At 46.9% G+C, this 14,946-nt stretch overlaps 1 protein-coding gene across 1 annotated transcript in view; it reads right to left on the bottom strand.

Annotated features, from left to right (window-relative positions):
• CDC42EP1 (CDC42 effector protein 1) overlaps positions 1-14,726 on the bottom strand; it is a 75,087-nt gene extending 60,361 nt beyond the window's left edge. Inside the window, exon 1 of the mRNA XM_069653041.1 lies at positions 14,372-14,726. The gene's annotated coding sequence lies outside the window, so the exon portion shown is untranslated. The remainder of the gene's footprint in view (positions 1-14,371) is intronic.
• Between the last annotated feature and the right edge of the window lie 220 nt (positions 14,727-14,946).

Here is a 14,946-nt window from a genome sequence, read left to right as displayed (position 1 = left end):
TAGGGATGGATGGCCTGGCTCTGGTATCTCTGGGGACACATGCCGTGGTGCCTGCATCTTTGGGAATGAATGCCTTCTCTCCTGTATCTTTGGGGATAGATGCTCCGGCTCCTGTCTCTTTGTGGGATGGATATCCTGACTCCTGCATTTATGGGGCATGCACATCCTGGCTTCTGCATCTTTGGGAGATGGATGCCCTGGCTGCTGAATGTATATGTTCTAGCTCATGGATTCTTGTGAGATGCATGCCCTGGTGCCTAAATCGTTGGGGGCTACTGCATCTTTAGGGGATTGGTGCCTTGACTCCTATCGCCTGTCTTTTTTGGGGATGGGTGCACTGGTTCCTGTATCTTCGTAGGATAGAAGCTCTGGCCCTTGCATTTTTGGAGAAAAGATGCCCTGGCTTAGACCTCTCTCAGGGATGGCTGCCCAGCTGTCTGCCTCTTTGGGGAATAATGTCATGGCTCCTGTCTTTGGGGATGGAGACTCTGATTCTTGCATTTTTGCATGTTTGGGGTATGGCTCCTGCATTGTTGGGGGATACATTATCTGGATCCTGTATTTTGGGGAGTTGTTGCCCTGTCCCCTGCATCTTTGTGCACACATGCCCTGGCACCTGTTTCTTTGGGGATAGGTACCCTGGCTCCATTGTCTTTCTGGGTAGGTTTCTGTCTCTTTGAGGGATGGATGTCCTGGCTCCTGCACCTTTGGGGGATACATGCGCCTGCATCTTTTAGGGTGGATGCCCCGGCTCCCGAATCTTTGGGGATAGATGCCTTGGCTCCTGAATTTTTGGGGCAGATTCCCAGGCTCCTGCATCTTTTAGGATTAATGTCCTGGCTCATGTATCTTTGGGGGCACACCTCCTGGCAACTGTCTCTTTGGGATGGATTCCCGGGCTCATGTAACCTTGGGGGCTAGATGCCGTGTCCCCTGTCCCTTTATAGGGTGTGTGCCCTGACTTCTGCATCTTTGGGGAAAAGATGTCCTGACATCTGTCCCTTTTGGGGGAATGGTACACTGGCTTCCGTCCCTTTGGGGAAGGATACACTGGCTCACGTCATTTGCCCCGGATCCTGTCTGTTTGCAGAGGGCTGCCCCACTTTCTGTGTCCTTGAGAGGATGGAATATTTGCAGCACGAGCGAATGTGGTAGAGGGAGGGGGCTTTTCTCTTTCCGGGCTTTTCCAGCTGTTGATGAATGGGAGGTCTTGTGGCTGGAAAGTCCCCAGCAGACATGGAGTGACCTCATGTTTTTTTGCGCTATCACAAGGCCCTGAATTGTGATTTTGACATTTTCAATTGCTTTGAAGCTGCTCTATGAAACGTCTGCTGCACAACAGGGTCTCCCTCACCGCCCCTCCTCTCACGGCTCTCCTTTATTAACTCATTCACCCCACATCCGAATATTCTGTTTCACCCACACACATACACACGCACACCTCCATGCACTGTTTCACCCTCACCCACTGCTCCATGCACTGTTTCACCCTCATCCACTCCTCCATGCATTCGTTCACATCGGTTCAATGACTCTTGCATTCATTCAGCCATCCACTCTACACAGCGTATTTATTCACTCCTTGACCCACCCCCAGCTGGAGAAGCGAGGCCCTTGGAGGCAGATACCTGGGGCGAGGGTATGTATTGTGCATTGGGGCTGTAGGCAGGGCCTTGGAGGATGAGCCGTGGTGGGGGGTACCTTGAGGAACGACCCTGGGTAATTGTCCTTAGAGGTAGGGACCTGGAGGCAAAAGACCTCAGAGCCCTGTGCACTGGAGGGCGGGCTCTGTGCGCACCATGCTTGGCACCAGAGATAATGTACATAAAGGCCTGCTTGTTCAGGGTCCTTTTTTTCCGACTCATGGAATCCAGTTCCGTATCTGAGCCCGGGATTAGCCATTACTGGTTATTTACACACTCCCCCACGGTTATCAGACACTGCTGACCTAAAGCTCCCGGTGGTTGCCAAACACACATTCTGGGACTCGGCTGATGTCAGACCTCGCTACTGATAAAGGGTTAATGTCCGATTAAGGGTAGACAGAGGGTGGGACAAGGTGACCCAGCATGTAGCTATGACTAAGGAAAGTGACAGAAGGACAGGGCATAAAAGCACCAGAGGAAAGTAGAGTCAGGGAACCGGACAGGAGAGGAAGGAACCAAAAGCAACATTAGGAGGAATAGACAGAAAGGCGAGACAGGGATAAAAGCATCAGGCGAAGCCACAGAGTCACGAACAGGGATACGACCTAGAACAGGAGGGCGAACCAAGAATACAACCAACAGATGGGGCAATACAACTGGGAACATGAAGGCAAACAGGAACTAAACCCAACAGGCAGAGGGATAGAGTCGAAATCAAGAAGAAGAGAGTGGAAATAAACCCAACAGATAGTCATAGGACCAGGAACATGATGAAGAACCAGCAATAAAACCAACACATCGCGGAATACCACCAGGAACATGAAGAAGAACCAGCAAAAAAAACAACAGATTGAGTAATACAGCCAGGAACATGACGAAGAACCAGCAATAAAACCAACAGATCGAGGAATACCACCAGGAACATGAAGAAGAACCAGCAATAAAAAACAATAGATTGAGGAATACAGCCAGAAACAGGCAAGGGTACTAGCAATCAAAACCAACAGATTGAGGAATACAGCCAGGAACACGAAGAAGAACCAGCAATAAAACCAACAGATTGAGGAATACAGCCAGGAACACGAAGAATAACCAGCAATAAAAACAACAGATTGAGGAATACAGCCAGGAACACGAAGAAGAACCAGCAATAAAACCAACAGATTGAGGAATACAGCCAGGAACATGAAGAAGAACCAGCAATAAAACCAACAGATCGAGGAATACCACCGGGAACATCAAGAAGAACCAGCAATAAAAACCAACAGATTGAGGAATACAGCCAGAAACAGGCAAGGGTACTAGCAATCAAAACTAACAGATTGAGGGATACAGCAAGAAACATGAAGAAGAACCAGCAATAAAACCAACAAATTGTGGAATACAGCCAGAAACAGTCAGTGGAACCGGGAAAAAAACCAAGAGATGGAGGGATAGAGTCGAGAACAGGGATAGGATCTGGAACGGTTCTATGTGATCATACTGAAAAGAATTTTAACAAATGAAACATTACCAGAAAAAAAATATCGCTATTTCTTTGGGAGGGATTGAGGAATACAACCAGAAACAGGAATGAGAACACCTTTAGAACCAACAGATGGAGGATACTGCCAGGAACATGTAACCACCAATAAAACGAACAGATTCATGCATACAGCCAGGAACAGGAAGGAGAACCAATAATAGAACCAGCAGATGGGCGGATAGAGTCGGGCACAGAAATGCAAACCAAGAATAAGACCAGTAGATGGAGGAATAGAGTCAGGAACAGATATGCAAACGTGGAATAAAACCAAGAGATGGAGGGATAGTGTCAGAAATAGCAACGCAAACCAGGAATGAAACCAAGAGATGGTTTAGAGCAACGAGAGGGCGAGCCAGTTCTAGACCCAATAGAGGGACGGAAAAAGCTGAGAATAGGAGGGTAAAGCAGGAATAAACCAAATATAAGGAGGAATAGATCTAGGAACAGGAAAAAACTTGGGCTAAATTCAATAGATGGAGGGATAGAGGCAGGTGCAGGGAGGAAACTGGAAACCAATAAATACATTCACATAGATCCATAGAAGACAGAGTGAGGAACACGAAGGAGAACTGGGACTAATGCAAGAGATGGAGGAATAGAGCAGGTAACAGGAAGAAACTCAAGAAATACATTCAATATATGAAGGGAAACAGCCAGAAACAGGAAAGAATATTGGGAAAAGAGGGCACCTGTGGGGAGAAAGATAGTCTGGGAAACAGGGATAACAACATTAGAGTTAGGAATGCATTGAAGGGTCAGGCAGAAGGGTTCGGAGAATCATCAGCACCTGGGAGGAAGACAGGCAGAATTCCTGGGGATAACAGAGACATGTGGAAGGAGTAAGGGAACAACACACGTGACGGGACAGAGGGGAGGGGAGCAAGGAGAGCCATGGGTGAAATCAAAGGGGGAGGAATGCAGCCGGGAAACAAGAGCGTCAGTCAGAGAAAGGAGTAACATGAAGAGAGAGCAATAGACCCGGGAATAAAAGTAAGAGAGAGAGGGTGAATGGAGTCAGGAAAAGGCGGGTGAAATAGGAATGAGGTAAAAGAGAAAGGGAAATAGAACTAGGAAGAAAATGAAGAAAGAGAGGAGACGAGAACCGTGAATTAAAGGGAGTGAGAAAGGGAGAAAACAAGAGAAAGAAAGCCGGAAGGAAACCTGGTAACAGAGTAAACAAAGCAGGACCCGGCCCTGTCCGATTTAAGAGGTAAGTAGCCACGCTCATTTCCTTTCTGACAGAACCCCATTGCGTGTTTCTGACATCAATCCCCTCTTTACATCCAAAACCATTAAGACGTTGAAAGCCTTCACACCACCATCAGTGTGTCTCTGAGATTCTCTGCGCTAAACATCGGCAAGGGAGATGAGTGTTAGACACTCATCTCCCTTGCCTTCTTGTTTTGAGTCTTTGCCCCTTGTGCAGTCTCTTGCTTCCCTCTGCAGTCTCTTTCTTTGTCTTGCGCATCTCTATTCGCCTCCAGCTGCTCTATTCTTCTGACAGTCTATAATATTCACTGAAATCTCTTTAAAACAATGTACACAGCGATGCACTCTCTTAAGGCACCCGGCTCCGCATTTTCTCTTTCTTCCCTATAGAAACCTGCCTCTTTTCTTGGCACTCTCTGAGTTCCCCTGCTGTCTACCCAGGAGTCTCACTCTTTCTCTCTCATGCAGGGGCCTGTGCTGTGTGCCATGCCTTCATAGCAGTCTGGCGCCTCGCCCCATCATGTCTCTTCTGCGCCTGTTGGTCTGCAGTCTCACTCTTTCCCGTGCAATCACTCCCATCCTTCTATACTCCTTGCAGCACCCGCCCAGGACCATCTTAAGGAATTTTGGGCCCCGGGGAACAGACACTTTTGTCCCCCCGCCACCGAACCAAAAAAATAACGGGAGTCAGAATCTCTGGGTATGCCCCCACCCCACTTCAATCAGAACCCATAGCTTGACACGCTGCTCTACATCAATCAACATATGCATGGGTACACCCTTCCAGTGCCCTTGCCCTCTTCAGACCTACTGGAATCAGAATAATGAACAGGTCGCCTTTCAAAGCAGCATTTGGTTTTTGTGAAAGCATGAGGTAGGCATTTTCCACGCACTGCTATAATGGTACCACCCAGCCATAAGATGGCAACAGCTGGAAAATGGGGTGAATACCTGGGCACAGGAAAGCTGTTCCTGAAAAATTCCTATATGATAACTACACACGAGCCAAAACTGTCGCCTTTGCTAATGTTTATATTTAACAGGCCTTCAGTGCAAGGACATGCGTACTGCTTATAAATCAAGTGGCTGAAGGCACATTTGGTAAAGGCATGTTATTTTGGCAGTAATACGTACAACTAGAACCAAGCCATTAACTCTCAGAAGACTGCTTTAGAAAGAGCGCCAACTGGCTAACGTTTAATGTGAGAGCTTGATAAAGCTAGCTCAAAGAGATCTTAGTAGGATGTGTTTTGTGTGGTAATAGCCATGGGCATTAGCATGGTTAAGGGCAGTCATAGGATGGGTAAAAAAACAAACCACACACACAAGCTGTGTATCCCACCTCACATCCCATCTTCCTTCTTGCTGTACTCCAATGTAACAGTTTCAGCGTACAGATAGTGCTTTATTGCCACACAGGAGCCAAAATTAAAAATAGCAGTCATGAGAAGGGTGTAGTTTTAGAGGCAGGACATAGATCAATAGCCGTATGAAAAAGGTACACATACCCTCACAATAACCATAATATTGGTCTTTGAAATGTTAATTTGAAAGTTATTTTGTTTCGTCTAGGCCCGACAACACAGATATTGAGTGTTCTAATCAAATGGGCTTGTAGTCTAGCAATATGGTGTCATCTGCATATGCCAGCCACGCTATTGGTTCACGCCCAATTGAAGTGGGTGGGATTACGAGTAGTACCAATAGCTGCATCCAGGTCTGATATACATAGATTGAAAAGCAGGGGTGCCAACACACACCCCTGCTTTAATCCTCGGTTGGTTTGAATTTTTTTTATAACCAGGCCCTTTTGATTTAGGTGTATGACAACAGACATGTCCGAATAGATAGCTTTAAGTAGATAACGTAATGTGGCATCGATTCCCAAGCGTCTCAGTTTGTCCCGGGGATCTGTCATCCAGGTGGCCAGGACATGGCCATCGCTTTTGGATCCAGTTTCTGAGGGTGGACCAGTGGGGGGGGATCACCTGGATGAGGGGTCTTGGGGGAGTGGAAGTGGTACACCGGAGGTTGAGACACGGTATCCCCTTCCCTGTAACACCCTTTCCCCAACCTACCAGTTAGCATACCTAGGATCTCAACCACCCCACCTTTCACGACACGATCACTTTCTCATGGACAGTTATCTGTGAGCGATAACGGTCTAGCACCAGAGCCGTATACCTGACATGTCCCAACACTATGGTCAGGCAAAGTCAGGCAATTATGGATCATTACACACACCTGACTTCCATCACACTTCCCCACATGGATAAAAGGCGGAGCACGAAAGCACACTCTGAGCGAGGCAAAACACACAAGGAAACAGCAGTTCCAAGATGGCAGTTTAATGCAAGGAGAAAGACGGCTATACCAGAGAGGTTTGCAAGGAGGGAAGTACCCTTGACCTGTAAAGAACATTACTTTTCTGAGCCCTGGAAAGTAAGTAATCGAAAACCAGGAACTAAGGCTGATCAAACCTACACAGTGTGTCGGAGGTACCCAGGGTTCTCCAGCATCGATAACAAAGGCGGGGAGGAGAGATTGCCCGTGTGGTACTGTCCTTGGCTCCTACAACAGAGCGGCATCAGAAAACACAGCTCAGCCGGTTAGTCGGAGAGACTGATACCAAACCAGCATGTGTTTTGAACCAAGGTTGCAAGCAGCAACATTGTATAAAGAGAACAGTGTGTGAGGCGTTTGGGACGAGCAACTTGAATACAATTGGAAGCTAAAGGAAATAATTGCACTTTGAGACGTGAAGAAAAGATACCATACACAGAGTGGCCCTGTGCAACATAGGGGCTCATTTGATAGTCTCTGTTAGGTATCCAACTGATGCAGAGTGCGAGAGAAAGATATATTGAGATCGAAGTGGTCAAGCAGCGGGTCAAGCTAAACCCTGTGCACATTCAAAACTCGTCGATAGTTTAATGTACATCAATATTGGTCTGAGCCTGGTGGAGAGAGACTAATTGAACATACACCACAATTGGTCCGAGCCAGCTGAGGGAGACTAACTGAACAACAGAAAGGGATCTTCGGCCGACAGAGGGGGGATCCATAGTGAACCGAGAGTCACCAGAAAAAGAATTCTCTGAGCCTTGTTTTGAACAGGATCTGAGCCCGGAAGAGGGGGATCCAACATTCAACTTTAGTTAGAAAAGGACCTGAGCCCGGGTGAGGGGGAATTCAGGGTAAACACCCATACTGAATTGTGAAAGAGGAAAAGAACGTTTTCTGAGTTGTTTTTGGTGAAGCATGTCCTCTGTCTCAAGATACTTGCAAGAAGTAAAACGACCTGGACACAGAAGGTCCTGAACTGGGAACATTGAACTGTATGCTTGTGCCGCAAAAGCCAGAGTGTGTGCTTTGCTCCAGTGACCCACCTTGCCCCATGCTGAAAATGTGGGAAGAGAGGACCGAGCATCCTGACATATTATTTTGTGAACACTTCTTCCTTTTTCATGAACATTACCCCACATTATTTGTAAATTAGTGGTAAGGATTTGCAATAGGTTTTTTAGTATAGGCCCTTGTATTTTGACAAGACTCCACTAGGACTGCATTATTATTATTTGATGGTCATAGCTTGCTTCCATCTGTAGATTTAGGTTTAGATAGGCGTTTATCACACCCTTGTGTTAGTTCAATGCTGTGTAACTTGAAATCTTGGGCCAACATTTTTTTCACTATCGTTACTCCTTAATAATCAGTATAACAATCTCCAGTTCATGCTAGAAGTAGAATATTAATGAGCTCTGAGCCAGTTCTTGTATTGTGTAGACAACTTGGCAACTTGTGTTACTTTCTCCTTGGGAGACAGCAAACTATTCTTTTTAACTTTAGCTCCACATCGTATATTTCCCTTTTTCTTTTATATATTAAAAGGTCAAATGGCATCTTATAAGTCCAGTTCTTGGTACCCACTTCAATGCTTAGCCTTAGTGACTTGCCCAAAAAATACATCAGGCCTCTAATGTCCCATGCGTGGCATTCCAGCCATTCCGCTAAGGACATGCTATTAGCGTTAATGTACCTGGTCAATTTGTTCAAATTAATTGATGTCCAGATGATGCGATTCCCCTGTGTATTAACCGACGATACCGTAGAAGTGACCAAATCCAATGTTTTTGAGGAAGAAGAGACCAAATTGTTTTTTTTTGTTTTTTTACCAAAAAAACATTTAAAATAAAATATATGTGAGGGTGGGGGAAGTGATATTAAGGTAGTGGGGAGGAAAGGGATGCGGGGGTCTCCCCCCGCAATAAAAAGAAATGTGCTCACTTCACTCTTTCGAAAACATGGATTCGGTCAAATCACCTACATCCATTAACCGAGACAGACGCCTCCATACAGTTCTTTCTACAGGGACTGGATATGAATTGTGTCCACTATAGTACAGCGTGGTCAGTTAAGTCTGTCTTGTAAATCTCCAGTTTACTACATTTATTCTATACAAGGACATAGTCTAAACAAGAAGAAGTGTGGTTATTTGACCAGGTCAGAAGTTGTGTGTTCCATGACTGGCCCTTGTTATTAAGGCACTGCAAATTATGGGAATTTAGCAGTGTACTCCAATTATGATCTCTTTCTGTCTGCTTTGTATTTGCCAATTGATATATTTAATTCGGTTTGGTGCCAATGTGCATGTATAAATAGTTACATAGGTTTGGGGCGTTAAAATCTCCTGATAATATCCCATTCAATCCTGGGCGGTGCTCCTACCAATGAGACAAAAGATTGCTAATAGTTTTCTGGATCTTTTTCATAGCAGAGACATCTTGGGAATCATAGATGTTTATAATCAACAAACAATTGTTCATACACTTCGGGTCGTGGAGAGTAACAGAAAGAACATATGAGTTAGTTGGACCCAGTAGATAAGGCTTTATATCAAAATGAACCCTGGCACCAACAACAAGGCCACCAAAAGGTCGTCCTTTAGCCTTCTGCCTAGCTGGTGGCTAGCTATTCTAGAGCGAATATGGTAGCCATTGATGTTAAAGTTATTAGGTGTCCAGGTTTCTTGGAAAATGAAGAAAAAAAACATTGTTATCTGTGATGTGGCAAATTCCTTGTCTATGAAATAAAAATGATCTAAAGCCTCTAGTGTTCCAAGATATGAACTTGGAGCTTTTACTCTGTTCACAGGGTCAGTTGTTTTTAACAGACAATATGTCAGGTACCCAATGTACCACTTCTTTCTTTGGGTCAGTAACCTCCCAATTGTTCATCAATGATGCTCGAAGGCTAGATCTCTCTGTCATTGGTGAATTAGGCAGGGCTATCTGCTTTGGACCACCCTGCTGTGCATTCACAAATGTGGTCTCTGTAACCTTAGTGGCATATCTCCTACACACTGTAAGTTGGACACCCATGGAATATAACAAAGGTACATGACTGCTTAACAGGGCAACCACACAACAGGTGATATAAACTCTGTAAGGCCTCCATTTGCAGATCTATCTACTGCAGGGAGCTCTATATGTAACATGTCTTCAGTGCTTATTGTGCATAGACCAGGGATGATATGCCAAAGAGCCATTAGGGAGGCTCTTTGACACCCACTTCTGTGCAATGACGAGCAGAGCCGCAAGACTGAGAATAACATACGCCTTCCGACTGTGCTTCGGCCAGGATCTGTCATTCTGATCTCCAATGACCAGCAGGCTTTCTTTGGGGCCTCTGATACTATGGATACCAAACATCGATTGCATATTGTTATTAACTGACTTCCAGTATTCCCCCAATTTCGGACAACTCCACCAAATATGCATCCAGTGCCCTGAGCCCTGCCTTCTCTCCAACAATTCAGGGAAACTGTGGGATATATCTGTTGCAGGCACTCCAGTGTTTAGTGCCATTTAGTCATAGGGGTTTATACCAGAACTCCCTGATTTGTATGGCTTGTGCTAATTTGATGATATCTCTTCAGAGGTTTTCCATGGGTTTGCCCTGAGTGTTTTCCCATTTGGCCTTGTATTTTAGCCCCGAGTCAGTCTGTGCAATGAGCAGCAGTTTGTATAGGGTGGAGATAACATGCTTGTTAAACAACATTGCTTCTGAAATAGAAGAAATGTTAGACGATAGCCTCCTCTTCACTGTCATACTCAGATGACTCTGATGCAGACACCAGTCTCAGTAGGTCAGGACTCGTGGAAAGGTTTGTGCCTATGATATTATCGCGCCCCTCAGTTGCTTTTAAATGAGCGTCGGCCCCAACCAAAGAGGATCTTTGCAGACACATGTTTAAGTGTGAATTATCATTGTAAATGTCTGGGATTTCAGAGAAAGATTTCCCCAATATAACTTCTGGGCTGTCAGCAGTTGGTGGGAGGTTATTAGGATTGCTTTACTCGCGCAGAGTGGGAGTATTTAATGGAAATAAACCAGTCATTGTTGATTGGCTTGCTGTAATAGGTTCTTGTTTGTCGTTTTAGGGCAAGAAAAGCCAATTGATCATTCCTTCAATGGCGCTGGGCGACGAGTTTGTTTCAAAGCACGGTTTATCGAGCTACGCAGAGTATATTTTGTTTGCCAAGCTGTTTTCATGTTTGCGGTAAGTCATCCAGTCATAATTTAAAGAAGAGCCGGGTAAGTAAATCACCAATGTTCCATCGATGTTCAGGAGAAGCCCAAATTACAAGGTAGCGGAAAGCAGGGTAGGCGGAGGATACTCAACCCACCCTCCAATGTAGGCCCCAGAAAGCAAACTCTGCACAGCGGGTGGCTCTCTCCACACGCTGCCCACAGCGGAACACTTCTGCCACACTTTGCACAGACTCACGGATTATAAGCTCTTCAATTAAAGGAGCCGCCTCCCGTTAGCACGCCACGGAGCAGAGACCAAACACGTCTTGCACCGACTTGAGTCCTTGGAACACAGGGAACACTTCCGCCACCTTGTGCATAAGTACCTTTGGCATTCTATAAGAGAGCAACCAATAAGCATACCTGAAAATATTCTCTCCAGAGGCAAGTGACGTTTGGACAGTTTTCTTCTGTATATAACCCTTCCACTCTCTTTGGTTTTCATAAAACAAAAGATTGGGACATTGCCATCCAATTGCACCAGTATGTGAGAAAGCAAGCCTTCTCATGCAAGGCAGCAGAGTACCCTGAACTGACACAAGATGATTTGTCCAAGGTCACTGTATTGTCTGCTGGCAAAGCCAGAATATGAGCCACACTCTTTAATTTGACTACATAATCACCTTTCCCGACTAATACGTTGTGCTCTTTATTGGGGGTGGCTGCTAGTTTACAATCCTCATTTGGAGGAATCAATCCCTTTTTATTGCAAGCTATGTCTAATGAGTTACATTGTTTTGTTACATACCAGGATATGCAAATGGATATTTCCCATCTGTGAAGGTACAGTGAGCAAAAAGCAATAGCTGCGAACTCTCAATGTGGTTAATAACCACTGAACAGGTTATCATGCCTTGTTCTTTCGAGAGAGGGGCGCCTGCTACCTTTTTTGTATTGTTACATACCAGGTGTTACTATCAAAAAAGTATATGTACACACTCCAGTTTATCAATCTCAGACATTGGAAAGGCTGAGCCAACCTTGCTGGAATTTGGCACTGTGATCTGACATATGATCCCAAATCTTTGTAATCAATGTTTAACACACTGCGCTATCTTCTGAAAAATGGTGGCATTCAAGTGTATCAATATGCATTTCAACTTTCAATTTTGCATGAGATCAATATGTTCTACACAGAAGGGCGTGAATTCTAGGAGTTATTCTATGGGGAACGGACTAACTGGGGCAGATTTTCAAAACTGAGAGCAAACGAAAAAAGTGCAAAGGATGTGCTTTTTTCATTTGCACTAATTTCAGAAATGTGTAGGTCACCTTATTCTCTTTTCAGGTGTGGCTGAACAGTTGTGCAAGGATGCACTGCTCAGCTCCCTTAAATACATTAGTGTTAGGAATGTATTACAGGCTCCCATAACTCAAGTGGGTGCTTGGAGCATAATGCCGAGTGACGGATCCTTAAATGGCCTGTCACTGTTAAATGCGGTAGAAAAATAAAAATGAATTTCTATCCTTTTCATGCCTTGCACACAAAAAGTTTGAGAATCTGGCCCACTCAGGGAAGGAACTGGGCCGGAACAAGAGTGCTCCAGCCAACATTGCCTTTGCCAGAGCACTGTTCCATTTCCAGCACTGGGCTCACTGTGTGTTCTACAGTGAACACAGAATTCTTTACAGGCTTAATTGATCAGAAAAGAATGTAGCTGTGAACAACATTCAGGCAGCAGCTTTAGTGAGTCAGCAGAGCCCCATAAAACATCCTGGCATGTTTTGTAAATAATGGGCACTGGTTTCTTTGAAGCTAGAAACCATGTGGGGGCCAACCCCTTGGTGTGGGCCTGTGGCACGGGCTCATTTAGCCCTCATATAATGACGTCTCTGCGTCTACCATGGGCTCAAATAAGAGGGGAATAATACTCATGTTGATAACCTTTCAAATGACAGAGGTAGTAAGTACTTTTTAAATTCAACAATGTCAAAACACACACGAGCGCGCACACACACACACACAGCGTCTTTTTTGGGGTGATGGGATGCACAGCCCTCTCTATAGACCGGCAGCGGCCTCACTAGTGGCGCAGAGCTGCTACTCAATGGTTCAACACCAAGACAAACTTTGAGAAGTTAAAAGCATGCTGGTTAGTAATTGTGGGTTTTGAGGTACATTCCGTGGTGAGACGAGGAATTCAAAGAGTGGGAACGCAAATAAAGTATCTGAATCTAGTGACTGAGGTGGGGGCACTGGGGTCTGGGCTCGTTACCCTCGTGGGACCTCACACGGGCGGCCGCTCGCTTGCTCCACCTTGTGAGGTGTGGTTGTGGCGGGCGGCAGCAGATCCAGCAGCAGCCGCAGCAGCGGCTGCGCGCATGCTCGGCATGGCACGCGGCCGGGCAGTTGGTGTTGACATTACTCGATGTTTCCCCGCCCCCAGCCCTCTGGCGGCGGCAGCGGCGGCCTGGGCCCAGGCGGCTCCATCAGCCGTGTGGTTTGTCTCCTGACAGCTCCTTCCTGAACTGCGCCCTTTTCCCCACACACACACACACAAAAAAAAAGTTCAACTAAAAACTAGGAAGAGGGATGGAGGTGGGGGGTCAACAACAACAAGAGAGGGAAAGAGGTGGAAGGTGAAGAGGGGAGGGGCGGCGAAAGAGCGGGAGACCGGGAGGGGGACGAAGAAAAGGGGGGGCATGGGAAGAGAGCGAGCCTGAAGAGCAACGGGACAGGGCGAAAGCAGGCGGGGAGGGAGAGTAGCAGCGAACAAGAGAACGCGGTTGGGAGGGAGTGGGGGGGGGGGGGTGGGGGCACGGAGTGGGAGAAATAACGGGACGCATTGAGGGAAACAAGGGTGCGACGGGGGGTGGGGGAGATGCCGCAGTGTGCGAGCAGCAGTGGGCGGCGGTATCTGGAAGCGTGCCGTGTTGCCATAAACAAAGCTATAGCGCCCAGTGCAAAGCTTCGACACCTAGTAGCACTGCAGAACAAGAATTGTAGAAATAGGGGCAGCCGAGGGGGGCGGTAGTTTTTACATAGAGCGGAAAAGGCACGGTTGTGTCCACCGGAGCTACAAAAATACTTTCCCCGTTAAGCGCTACTTTTGAATTGCGAAGATAATGTTGCATATTATATCTTGTAAGCGGCAGAGGCGAGTGGACGACGATCGATGAGTTCCCTGCCCTAGCGTCCCCCTGGCATAGATGCCAGGGTCCACACCCTCCCCACAGAGCCAACATCTGGAAGGCATGGCAGCAATCCTCGCAGAGAGGCGCGCATGCTGTAGGGAGCCTGGTATTGCCCTTTCTCGGATACGATAATGTACTTATGCCACTTCTTGTGTCTAGCGCTGTATGCGGCCGAGATATGCTTCAGAGCGTTGTGGGGGGGAGGGGAATAACTCGTCACCAATCACAAACAGCTGCTGCCGCACATTGCAGTTCCTCTTACCTGGGCCCATCGGTCGGTTCTGAAAGATTCTGAAATCGGTGCACCCCCGCATTGGCACCGCGTGTCCTGCCACCCGCTCTCGCTGCTCTCCCGGATCTCGTGCCCAGGCTCCGCCGCGGGACGTGTCCTTGACTGGTGTGCCGAGTTATGGTGTGTGTGCTGCCGCTGGAGCCAGGGAAAGGGGAGGAGAGGAGGGTGGAGGCTGAGGGGGAAAGAGGTCCCAGGCTGAAACCCAAGGAATTCTGGCCAATCTGCTGCCGACCAAGCGGGTTGTGGGACGGTGCCAGGGCCCGGCAGCATATGCCAAGCCCGCTGGCGAGGACGTGCACAATGCCCAGTCGTTCCCAAGCCAAAGCAGTAGGGTTGGGTAATGCGTGCAATCACAGCCCTCACGAACGTGTACCTGGGGTACAGTACCAACGTCAACACCTCTAGTCCCGGCCGGGTCCTTTAGTAAAGGTGCCCCATGAGCGGGTAACAAGTAACAACGTGCATGGATGCCCAACAAGTGAGCATCACCAAACCGACATTTCCGCGCCCTTCCTGGACAGTACCGTGTCCAAGCTAGACAGGTG

The sequence above is a fragment of the Ambystoma mexicanum genome, chromosome 3q, assembly GCF_040938575.1.
Source record: "Ambystoma mexicanum isolate Mex_15411 chromosome 3q, UKY_AmexF1_1, whole genome shotgun sequence".
Lineage (NCBI taxonomy): Eukaryota > Metazoa > Chordata > Amphibia > Caudata > Ambystomatidae > Ambystoma > Ambystoma mexicanum.
Note: the sequence above shows the minus strand (reverse complement) of the source record. Positions and strands in the feature narration are given on the sequence as shown.